Below are 12,259 nucleotides of genomic sequence, written 5' to 3' on the forward strand. Positions count from 1 at the left end.
TTGTTTAGTCTGGAGAAGAGGAGGCTCGGGAGAGACCTCATTGCTCTCTGCAGATACCTGAAAGGAAGAGGTGGGGAGCTGGGGGTCAGCCTCTTCTCACAGGTAACTAGCGATAGGACTAGAGGGAATGGCCTCAAGTTGTGCCAGGGGAGGTTCAGGTAGGAAATTAGGAGACGTTTCTTCTCAGAAAGAGCAGTCAGGCACTGGAATGGATTACCCAGAGGAGCGGTGCTGTCACCATCCCTGGGGGTGTTCAAACAGGCTGGAACCAGCTGGAACTGAGGGGGACAGACTGGAACTGACTGGAACTGAGGGCAACCGACTGGAACTGACTGGAACTGGCTGAGGGGAACTGGATGGAACCGGCTGGAACCAGCTGGAACTGACTAGAACTGAGGGGAACCGGCTGGAACTGGCTGGAACCATCTGGAACTGAGGAGAATTGGTTGGAACTGGCTGGAATGATCTGGAACTTGCTGGAACTGAGGGGAACTGCCTGGAACTGACTGGAATTGACTGGAACCAGCTGGAACTCTGGAACTGACTGGAACCAGCTGGAACTGCCTAGAACCATCTGGAACCATCTGGAACTGAGGGGAACTGGTTGGAACTGTGAGGAACTGACTGGAACCAGATGGAACCAGCTGGAACTGACTGGAACTGGCTGGAACTGGACTCGATGATCTTGAGGTCTCTTCCAACCTAGAAATTCAGTGATTCTGTGATTCTGTGAATTGACTGAATCTGAGGGGAACCAGCTGGAACTGACTGGAACCGGCTGGAACTGACTGGAGCTGGCTGGAACCAGAGGGAACTGAGGAGAACTGGTTGGAACTGGCTGGAATGATCTGGAACTGCCTGGAACTGACTGGAATTGACTGGAACCAGCTAGAACCATCTGGAACTGACTGGAACCAGCTGGAACTGAGGGGAACTGACGGGAACTGGTTGGAACTGGTCCTGTCTAGCACAGTACAACCTTGGCTGCTCCTCACAGAAACCGTCCTGCAGCCCCTGCTACCAGCACCTCACTGGGGACAGTCATTTAGTTTCCACACAGGACTATATGTCATAGTAGCTCCTGTTCCCCACCTCCATAGTCAGCTCTTGTAAAAGGTGAAGAAAGAAAGGGAGACAAGTGGAGAATCCTCTGTGGCCATTGCAGTGACAGTCTACAGCAGGCTGAAAACAAAGTTATGACAAGCTGACTAAAGCTTTCCCCTGTGTTTGTTTTTTTTTTTTATTATTATTATTATTATTTTTTCTCCATTACTTCTCACCCAGACAACTGGAGCTCAACACTCTCCTCTGTGTTTAAGAAAAAAAAAAAAGAATTCCTCCAAAACAGATGAAAACAGAGGGCCCTTACCCCTTCACAAAGAAACATGATTTTTAATGTATATCAAATCATAAATAGTTCATTTCATACCCTGTCATTTCTAATAAACAATGAAAATATTTAACCTAGTAAGTCATTTTAAGACTGAAAATTGGCTTATAGATACCTCAGGTTTAGCTGAAACTGAGGGGGAGCCCCACGAGGACTCAGACCCAAATCTGTTGTTGGTGTGTGAAGTCGAGAAATCCCAGAGCGTTGAACAAGGCTGAATACAGGGAATCAAAGAGTTAAGGACAAGCATAGAGCACCTAATACATAGGTTTTTCATAAAGGCCAGAACCATTGGGGGAAAAATAGCCACAAGGGCCACAAGTATTTGTTTATCTGAGCCAGTTGCTGTGGCAAGTCATTCAATATGGTGGAAAAGGAGTAGCTGAGGTTGTGCCTCTGTCCTGTGTAAGGAGCAGCTCTGCAGGGACACCTTCACTTTTAAGATGGAAAAGAGGTATTTCTATTTTATGGAGGACTGGGATAAGGAATGGGAAAGCTAACCAACTGATCTTTGATATCTCTTATTTTTCTTGTCTCTGAGGGAAGTTAATTATGCTCACCAGGGAATATAATCACACTCAGTGTTATTCTAGAGTGCTTCATTTAGCCCTTTGCAAAATCAAGTTGCATTGGTTGATCCACTGCATCTATAGAGAATGGCTTGTCAGTCAAAAAAGTGAATTCACACATGATCCCATAGATTTTACATGATCAAGTAGATATATTCTATTTACACTGGTTGTTTGATGAGACGTAGCTTTAGCTCTGGGCAACTTCCACAGTGCTCCTGAATGCACTTATTGCATTCCTATTAAGATGCAGAGACCAAACCAGGCAAATCACACCAGCCAAATATTTCAGGCTTTATGTAATTCTCCACGAAAGAAAGCTAAAAGCTCTTAGCCATGTGTCTGTGCTGCTGAGGAATCTCACTCTAGCATTTGGCTGCAGTGTTTGTATCTGCCCTATTGCTGAACATACTTAAGTACAGGTTTGAAAATTGCATTCCACTGACACTGAATTGTAAAACAGATCTGCAAAAATTGATAGAGTTAATGTATCTCCTAGTCATTATAAACTTCCTAGCAACTCACTTCAACCTAGAGTAAGACAAGTGCTTTGATAATTAATCAGTTAGCCACCAGATTAATAGTTAATGTGTAATTAATACCACTGACTTCTAATAATCCACCATGAAAAACATGAGACATGAAAACGCTGTGTGATTCAGTCTGTAAGAAGAGCAAGAATGCCACCATTTTATAGGGGAGAAAAATTGAGGAGCTGAGGTTCATACCTTGTAGCCGTGCCGGAATGAGTTCACCCCTGTTTGGTACTTAAAGCTCTAGATTGTTCTGCTTGAGATGACTCAGTGAAGAATAATTAGGGATGGATGTACAGTTCTGAATAAAATCAATTTTGGTTTGAAATAAAATCACTGTTTCAGAGCCAGAAGGGCTTTTTTTTTTTTTTTTCGATAAAAGTTTAGTGAACTTTTTATTTCCCTTCACAAGGCATCCTTCTTACACAAATATTTTGAGCCCATTTCTCTCTCTTCTCACAGGCAAGATTCCCACTGAAACTAGTAGAGTCTTCTGCAAGAGAAAGAGTTTGAATCACCCAAGCTCAAATGTGCTCCTAGCAGAGTCAGTGGAGTTAGGTCTTGAACTTAGTGTCTGCCCAGTAAAGCCCAACATACTTGAACAAAATCTGAAGAAACCATTTGTGAGACATTGTAAAAGAAAATGGACCCTCTAAAAGGCTAGAAAGGGCTTGTGTCTCACAGGAGAAATAAAGTTCAAATGAAACTCAGACTTGGAGCTTTAAGAGTAGCAGCAACAGCAGTTAATGAAAGATTAGCAGTAATGTTTTATTCCTTCCCTCAAATCATTGTTGTTGAATGAGGGAGCCCTTTCAGAGGAGAAATTACAAAGCGTTTGCCTTTAAAACACTGCTTTTAATAGAAATCACAGACCTTACTATAACATCCGAGGAACATTTTATAAGTTTCTGGGAATATTTAGAGTATACTTTGCCCTTTTAGTTTCAAGTTCTGCCAAATGTGTGCAATGCAATATCAAGCACTTATAAACCACAGTAGAACTGTGGCAGCCTTCCTGCACAGGCACCTGCAGGCAAGGGCACTTTGTGGGGCTTTTTCTGACCTAAGCTCCACAACTTATTCCCAGCTCTTTGTGGGATGTTAATCCTCAGTGACTGAAGCATCACAGTCAAAGAAAGCAAATTGGATGAGAATGGGAGAAGCCAAAAGAGCAAGGAACTGTAGTGCCAGCACACATTACAGCTCCTGACCTAATGGGACTTGTAATGGCAATAGTAAAGCTCATATTTGTTAAAAAGATTTTGTCAGGAAAACTGAGGTAAAATTTATAATTCCGATTATGTTTCTGGGCAGGTGATCAACAAAATATGGCCAGAAAAATATGACTACTTAATGGCACCTAACAAGCAGTATGTTTTTTGTTTTGTTTTGTGTTGTTCTTTCAGTTGGTACTACATGTCTTAGTCTGTCTGTCTGTGGGTTTTTTTCAGTAATCCTTCTGTGTTTCACTTTTGTATATAGTCTATGATGATCTTCACCATAGCAATGGGTAAAAAAAAAAAAGAGTCAGGTGGAAGATTTGGTTTGAAACTAAAACTAGCCATTAGTCAAGCCTACTTATCAATCAGTCAGACACTGATGTTACACTCTAAGGAGGTAACAGGAAAGGGTTGCAGTTACATCTTTCCCTACATGAAGATGAACTATCTGTAGATTCAGTTGTTGTTATGATACATATTTTGCTTCATAGGTTAATAAATAAGGTTTTGTAGGTTAACAAATAAGACTTTTAATCTGTACAGTAGGCTCAAACTGATCACCAATACAACAACGACACAGAACATTAGCAACTGCTTTTGTTTGTTTGTTTGAAGTTGGACATTTGATAATCATGCTAACATGTGAGCCAATGTGGAAGCCAAGAAAATGACACATTTTTGAGTCAGAGATCTAATGATGCTCAACCTGGAAAGCTCAGCCTAGCACTGCAACATGATGTCCAGCCAGAAAAATATTTACATGAAATAAAGTTCAGAAAAATGTATGTTGGAAGCAATTGGTGGAAGGCCAGCTTTTCAGAGGTGCTGATTGTCTGCATTTCCAAACTGGAAGTGTAGAATTGCAGCACTTCTTGAAATGTGATTCAGAATGAGATGTAACTGCATTGCAGTTAGATAATAAGTGATGTAAGACCTGAGTAGTGCTACCTTACAAATTAAGAGCTTAGTCTGAAGCGCAGGTTTTTTGTGATCTCCTTTTCTCCTTTCATTGATCCCTATTAAAGCTGAAATTAAGGCTCAATTTCTGTCCCTGTAGGTTGAATTTGCCAAAATGTCCTTATGAATGTTCTATGAAGAAATCAAGCTAGGAACAACTGTAAAATTCTAATTACAAAGAGTAATGAAATCATTCACCCTTTATATAGTTGCCTTATATGTGGTACAAGTAAATAATCAACAAATGTGCAGTAACGTATCATTATCTGTTTCCTCCTGATGCATCCTTTGGGAGTTCTGCCATCAATCACTTAATACCGTCTTCTGCTAATCGCTATGCAGTTTTTCCGTTCTTCTCCCTTGATTGACTTGACTGACCTTGATGAAAAGGGTGGACCTGAAGAAGATGACAAAGACAATAAAAATGTACCCATTCAGAAAGACAGAGTAAGATTGCTAAAATTGAAAGGAGAAGCAACTGAGATCTTTCAGAGCAGTAACCCATTCATAGAGTAACAGGACAAGGTCACCGGGGTATTGCAAAATTTGATCTCATGATATGAAATGATATACTGATCAAAATCTCAGGCCATTATGCAGCCATCTCTTGAATTTTATTTTAAAATTCATCAGCATCAACTACTGCAAAACCATGTGCTGAAAGGCAAGTCACTGAGATGAAGCATCTCATTCACCTCTTCTGTCTGTCAGACACTGAAGTGGCAGTTGACAGTCCTGATGATCCTGCTTCCACATATGTATTCTCCCTGTCATCCTTGTCATCTTTGAACTCTGGCATGCCAGACTACTATTGATTTTTCACTTAAAAACACAGAAGACAAAAAAAAAAAAATCATAGAAAGTGTTTCCTGCTAAATTTCCTTTTATTATATTTTAGGCCTTGATATCAGGATATGAATGAGACAGATAATATGTTGCAACATACTGTCCATGAGTAAATTTAAACCGTGTAATTCCTAAGCACACATCCCACCCACTACCCTTAAATTAATTCTTATAGGAAAAGCTGTCTTGCAATCTGTCAAATCACTGTCACACTTCTCAGGAATGCTTACCCTGTGGGTAGTAGGATATGTTTATATCAGGAAATCCCCCTTGGCATATCTAATGCAACAGAAAAAAATGTGTCTTAGTATAATTCTGTTATTTATAGCTATGTAAATGAAAGCCAATGAGGTTTAGATAATTTATAAGCTGCTAATCAAGGAAAAAGACTCTATGCACAAAGCCCACAAGCTAAAAAGTTTGTTCAAGTTAATGGAAGACTTTGTATAGCTCATAAGGCCTCTGTTTAAAATAGCCATGAAGATACTTACACAATACTGATTGCAGTGGTATTTTAAGCTCTGACTTAGCAAAGACTTCAGCATGCGCTTAACTTTGTTTAAATCAGTAGTTTTACTGAACTCAGCAGGGCTAAATTACATAATTTTAAGTCTTTGAAGCCTAAAGGTCTTAGCGTGTAACTGAAATTCAGGGAAGTGACAATGCCAGAAGTCACATGAAGTCTCTCTGCCTGAGTCCTGGGCTCCCTGAGCCTCCCACACCTCTGGAGTCTATCATCACAGCAGTTGCTACCCCAAGCAGCAGACAGGCTCTCCTTTTGCAACACGTTGCCTGCTTAATACAGAGAATAAAAAGAAAGAGATTCCATCAGACCAGATTTCCCACAATGAGTTAACAACAGACTGGCACTGGACTATTCACTGCGTTGTAGACACTGAAAGAGTGACAGGAGTTTCTAAATAAGACAGCCTTCAGCATTCATTGTTAATAGGCATATCAGGGTTTTCAGTAAATATTTATGTAGCGGCCTCCAGGATTAGAAATCAACACTGACGCTTCCCTTTAAAGATTGAAAACCTCAGTTGAAGCAAAGTGAAAGATTTTGCTATACCATTGTCTCTCCCCTGGACTGTTAGCATTTAGTGGTGTGCATGCTGACAGAGAGGGTATTGATTTTTTTACTTCAAACATTTCTTCATAGAAGAGAAGCAACAAAGAGGGGTAGAAAAGAAATAATAGTGATTCTTGTTTTCTTCAGCAGCACTTCGATCTTACAAGTTTAAGCAGTAAAAGAAAGGAATAGCCTATTCCATTCCAGTCTGTCCTGCTAGAGAATCCACATTTCTACATCCTTGTTATTACCTCTCTGTCTTGAAACCACGGTGTGTGTGCCTACTGACAGCACAGCTTTAAACTTCTGATATCCATTCATGGGTCCCTGAGATCTTTTGAAAGTTCTGTTGCACTATGACACACAATATCATGCAAGGAGAGAAAAGTCTACGTGGAAATGTCTATTTCAAGTAGCCTAAAACACTGCAGGAAGGACCACAGAAAAGCCAGCCTTGGATCCAGTAGAGAATTTTAGTTTGTCCTAAAAGAGTATTTTAGGAATACATGGTCCTGTAGATGCTGGCAATGGTGCTCTGGTTGTACCTCAAGCCATGTCTGGTTGCTCACCCTGTAGTGGATAAATCCCCTGGAGCAGTTGTGGGGTCATCCTTTGCAGGCAGTATAGGCGTAGTTAATATGAGCACACCTCTTCAAATAACTTGGTCACCTAGATCCGTGTGACTACAGGCTAGACTGCAAATGAAATATAATAACTCTGTCTGTGTTACACGTGCTAACGAACCAGGAATTTCCCAAACACTGACAAAGCAAGCATTAGGAATTAATCTCCCGTGTGGGCTGTTTATGTTATAACAATCCCAAACTGGTTTTCTATGCTTTCAGCCGTAGCCACTGTCAAGACAGGAACACAACTGAGTATATCCAGCCACTTGGTTTCTGATGGAAATTCTTCTCTTGCTGATGTTCTGGAGATTTGTTTCTCAAACATCTTTTCAAAATGTTTTGGTTTGTTAAAATTTGTGAACTATGCATTTTTCCTGAGTCACCTAGCAAGCACTGGCTTTTAGACAATTATCTTGCAACAGCGGCATCTCAAGGCCCTAGCAATACCAGCACTTTGAAATGGATAGGTAGTATACATGTGCAGCTTTTACCCCAACCTAATCTAGAGAATTTACATGAGGACTGCACGCCATACAAGAAAGTAAAATGCAAAGTCCGGAAACTTTCATGGGATGTATTTTGCTGGTTTGGTTTGCCATTCAAAATATTGACCTCTTCTGCAGTGTATAGGTGCCAGAAGGCTGGCAGGTAAGTACCACGTGAGGATCTGGCCTTCAGTGCACTGGATTTTCCAGTGCTTCTTGGCCATTTTATCAGGGTACAGCCTTTCTGGCCAGCACAGATGAACTACATTAAATGTTTTATGATTTTCTCGACCAAAACAAGCCACAGGGGTTACAGTGAAAACAAATAAAAGGGAACAACAAGATACAGATAAGAGAGTTCTGCATATTCCTGGGTATGGATGGAGTGTCTTTAGCATTATATCATCCCTTTCCTCCATGTGATAAAAACTAAGGTGGAACCAGAGCTTTCTTTTACAGCCCCTTCCTTTAAAGTATGGCATGTCAACTGCAAAAAGAGGAGAAAAATATTAATTAGGAAAGCTTAATCAATAGCACTCCAAAATAAGTTGGTGAGACTTTTTTTTTCCTCTGTACATAGGCACAGAGTAAACAGGTTAATCAGTTTAAGATTCTTGTATAAGGTCACAGTGCTCGGTATGATTTACTGGAGATGAAATTTGGCAGGCAATATGTTCATAATATGATCTAATCATGTTTGGTAGTGTGGGGAGGGAAATAAAGAAATTGGCTGAGAGGACTGCTTAAAAATTGGCAACCCTGCAAATACTGTGACTTCTCTATGGAAATCTCATCAGAATGATGAGCCAGCCAGCTTTTCAGAGCCTGTCCAGAATTTTTCCTTTCAAAATATTTGTGCATGAGTGATAATGGATACCTCCTATTACTGGATGGCTCTTGCAGTGCACTTCAGGACTGACCTGAAGTATCCCCTGCTATTTCAGTGTTGGACTCCAAACTGCTCTGCCAAAAAGCCACGCTCCTCAATCTCTCTTTTTCTCTAAGGTCTAGGGTTCATCAATTCGTTGGAATATTGTCACATAAATGCAGTCAGGCCACATGAGATTGCATAGTGTCCTGCCCCCAGAAATGACCAGGACCATATATTTCAATAGACAAAGACAATAAAATCATTTGGATAATCTGCTCCAGCCCACAGTCCCATCCTGTTCTCCACTGATAAAGATTAATTCAAGCTCTAAAGTGTTTATAGTTTACCAATTGCAATCCTGACCTCTGGCTACCTACCGGTGTGTCCAGTAACCCTTTTAAGTTTGCTAAGATTTTGCTCCCAGGGGCATGCTGTGGAAAAGATCCATTATGTCCATCAGAAAAGAACATTTGTTCCTTCTCCTTCTTCCTTTCTCTCAGACAGTTTTGACCTACACACCTTGTTTCTCAGACATAACAGCTTAAATTTCTTTCTCTCCTTCCATAAGGCACCTCAGAAAGGGCTGCGGGGAAGTCTCGGCCACCAGCTCCTCTCTATTCACTGATTTATGCTCATGGAAATTCACTTGATTTCTGCCCTGCAGTGGCATTGCTATTCCAAGCCCAGAGCTCCTCACAGTTCACATGTGGCTACCACTGCCCCCATCTGCTGTTCCCCTCAGATGTTCCTGCTGAACTTCTGTCTCCACCTGTGCAATTCCCCATTATTTCCATGGTGGACCTCACTGTCAAGCAGTGTGAGCAATGATGCCACAGGCCATTGCCAAATTTTACCATAGGGCTCACGATTTCTTTCCTCTCTTCATGCACTTTTTCCTCATATGCTCAAATACTCATTTGAGGTCCCGTTGCACAATCACTAGAAGATGTCTGACATTTTTGCACCAAAATAATTGGTCAGGTTAAAAATGAAAAATTGTAGTACCACAGTCACTAAAGAATGATTCATCATTCTGTAAAGTTTTGGCAACATGACAAAGGGCAAATGTTCAGGAAAAGAGAATATTTTCCCAGTGTTCGTAAAATGTTCAACAAAATAAATACAAACTCCCTGGAGATCACTGGCAATAAACATTTAATTTCAGCCTCCACAGAAATGCATCATCGTTTCTATTATTTTTTTGTAGTTCCCCGGGATAAGAAATCTATCTATGGAAGATTAATTTCTAGATAGTGGGTTTCTCATGAAAGGCATTTACCTTTTCTGTAGTCTCTTTGGACTCTTTGGAAACCAACATAGGGCCGTTCTGAACATTAATTGCTGTGTAAAATAACTCCTGATTTATGAAAATACAACTAAATAGGTAGTGGGGCAGTGTAACAATGAGCTCTGTAACACGTTCTGCGAGGACCTTTGCTTGAGGCAGGAACCCAGGGTTGGAGCAGCTGTCTCTGTCTCAGGCAGGAGCCCTGGTTCCCAGAACTGCTCCACCATGGAAAGTGGGCCCGGTGGTGGATCAGCAGGCGCCAGCCAGAAACATAAAGTGTTGGTCATTAAACCCAACAGATAGCTTGGCTGAGGGAAATGCTGTTGGAGGATGGGCTGGCTGCAAGTGTTCGTCAGCTCCTCCAGCTCCTTCACGAGAGGGAGAAGGGAAGTGGAAGATCCCTACCATCAAAGCAAAAGGTTATGGTCTGTAAAACTGAGGAATTCACAAAGGGCAGGAAATCCTAGGAGGTGAGAGGATCAAAGAAACATGTTTTCACAGCAGAAGGGATTTTCTTAGTGTGGGGGAATAGCCAAAGTCAAAACAAACTGTTCTGTAGCGGGGAAGAAAAGAGTGAGTGAAAGGAACACTGTGCCTGAAGAACAACATCGCTCTCACTAGCTGTTCGAGTCAAATGCCTCTCAGAGAAAACTAAGATACAGGTATTCTTACAGGCATGTTTGACACGTTGTCCACTACTTTCTTGTACTTTTGTTTTTATTTAAGTCATTGTATTCTGCAAGATTTTACACCCTGAGAGTTTACTTTCCCTGCCATGGGAATTGACATGCAGGAGAAGAGGGCACCGCCAAGAGGTGCTTGCCTTCATGTGGCATGATGTTTCTGTCTGAATGGGTCCTTAAATGCCTCCTTGAACACGGACGGACTGAAATAAGTTCATCAGTCATGGCTGCAGTATCCCCAGGGGGAGAATTGTCATACCAAGACCAAGTTCAAATTGATCTATCAAACGTGAGGCTTGCCAAAGCTCCAGAAGTGTAATTACCTTATATTCCTGATAGAAGGGATTAGCAGCTGTTTTGCCTTAACCTTTGCTTTTTTCCATCTCAACTAACTCAGCCTCTTTAAACAATTTGTTCTTGTGTAACATAGGGAAAAGTCATGATTAAAATCACATGGCTAATAATTCAGCACAGTTCGCAGGAGGAGGAAAATTATTGATTAGGCCAAGTGATATAGCTGGAAAAAACAGCCAAGCTTTCAAGCACACAAGCGTGAGTGAGCCCAGAAGGCTGTCAGTTTTTCCCAGCCATATCATTTAATATAACAAGAGCTATTTCCTCTCTCTGGGAGCTGGCCTGGGTGGATCCGCCTGGGGCACAGTCTGGAGAATGCACTGGGAGAAAGGGAGCCCACCGATTGTCCCTAGCACCCCACTTCATACATTGGCACAGACTTGGGGGAAAAGTGCCGTGTAATTATCCAGTTACCTTGCAATCGCTCTTAATTCAAGCCAGAGTAGGATCAGCTAGAAATAAAATATTTATTCATGAGGTCCAAAACAGACTGTGCCATCAAAATGTTTATAAAAGGTAAAGTTAAAGCAATGGAGGGAAAAACCTGCTTGAGATGCAGTAGGGAAGCGCTCCCTGTTTTGCCACCCCTCCCTTTCTCTCTGTCCTTCTCCTGGTGGTTCGGGGCAGCCTTTCCCCATGCTCACTGAGCAGGGACAGCCTCATTAAGTGTCCTTCTGTGCCCTCCCCTGCCATACGTGCCTAACTCAGTGCTCCTGACCTCACACTGAACCCCATCCTTCACAGCAATCTGTACCTTAAGGAGCGTGCTTGATACCAGCATCTCTGTGGGATAACCGTGTACAGCTCCTCACCGGATATTTGCCTGAAAGCAGACATGAGGGTAATTAAAATCTTTATGACAGTAGCTAATTTAGGGTTGTTGGCTGCTAGGATCTTTCTTCCAAACATACTCGGAGAAGTTTCTTGCCCTCGTGCCATTTAAGAATTAATGAATGCTTGCTCACAGCTCTGAGCGAGGACTTGAAGAGCCTGCATCATTTTTCACTTGAGGGGCTGAAACAGATGGGCTGACAGAGGGATTAAGCTAAGGAGTGTGTTTGTATTCGCAGCCCAAAATGAGATGCCCAGGCTGTTGGGGCTTTTGTTTCTGTTTTAAATCCCATTCTTTCTTATAACACTATCAGAGCAAACTCCCATTGGCCTCCATTACCGCTGTCAGTGCCCACCTTCCTACGGTCAAATCTTGGGGTGGCAAGTGGGGCACCTCGAAAAGCCAAATGCAGATAGCTGAAAGCTTGGTTGGAGGGCCCAGGCGAGGTGTTTGGGTGTTCGGTGCCTCTCTGTTAACAGAATTGTGGATAAAATCCACAGGATCCTGCTTCTTTGAGGAGGAGACACCCACCT

Source organism: Anas platyrhynchos, chromosome 5, assembly GCF_047663525.1.
Source record: "Anas platyrhynchos isolate ZD024472 breed Pekin duck chromosome 5, IASCAAS_PekinDuck_T2T, whole genome shotgun sequence".
NCBI classification, from domain to species: Eukaryota; Metazoa; Chordata; class Aves; order Anseriformes; family Anatidae; genus Anas; species Anas platyrhynchos.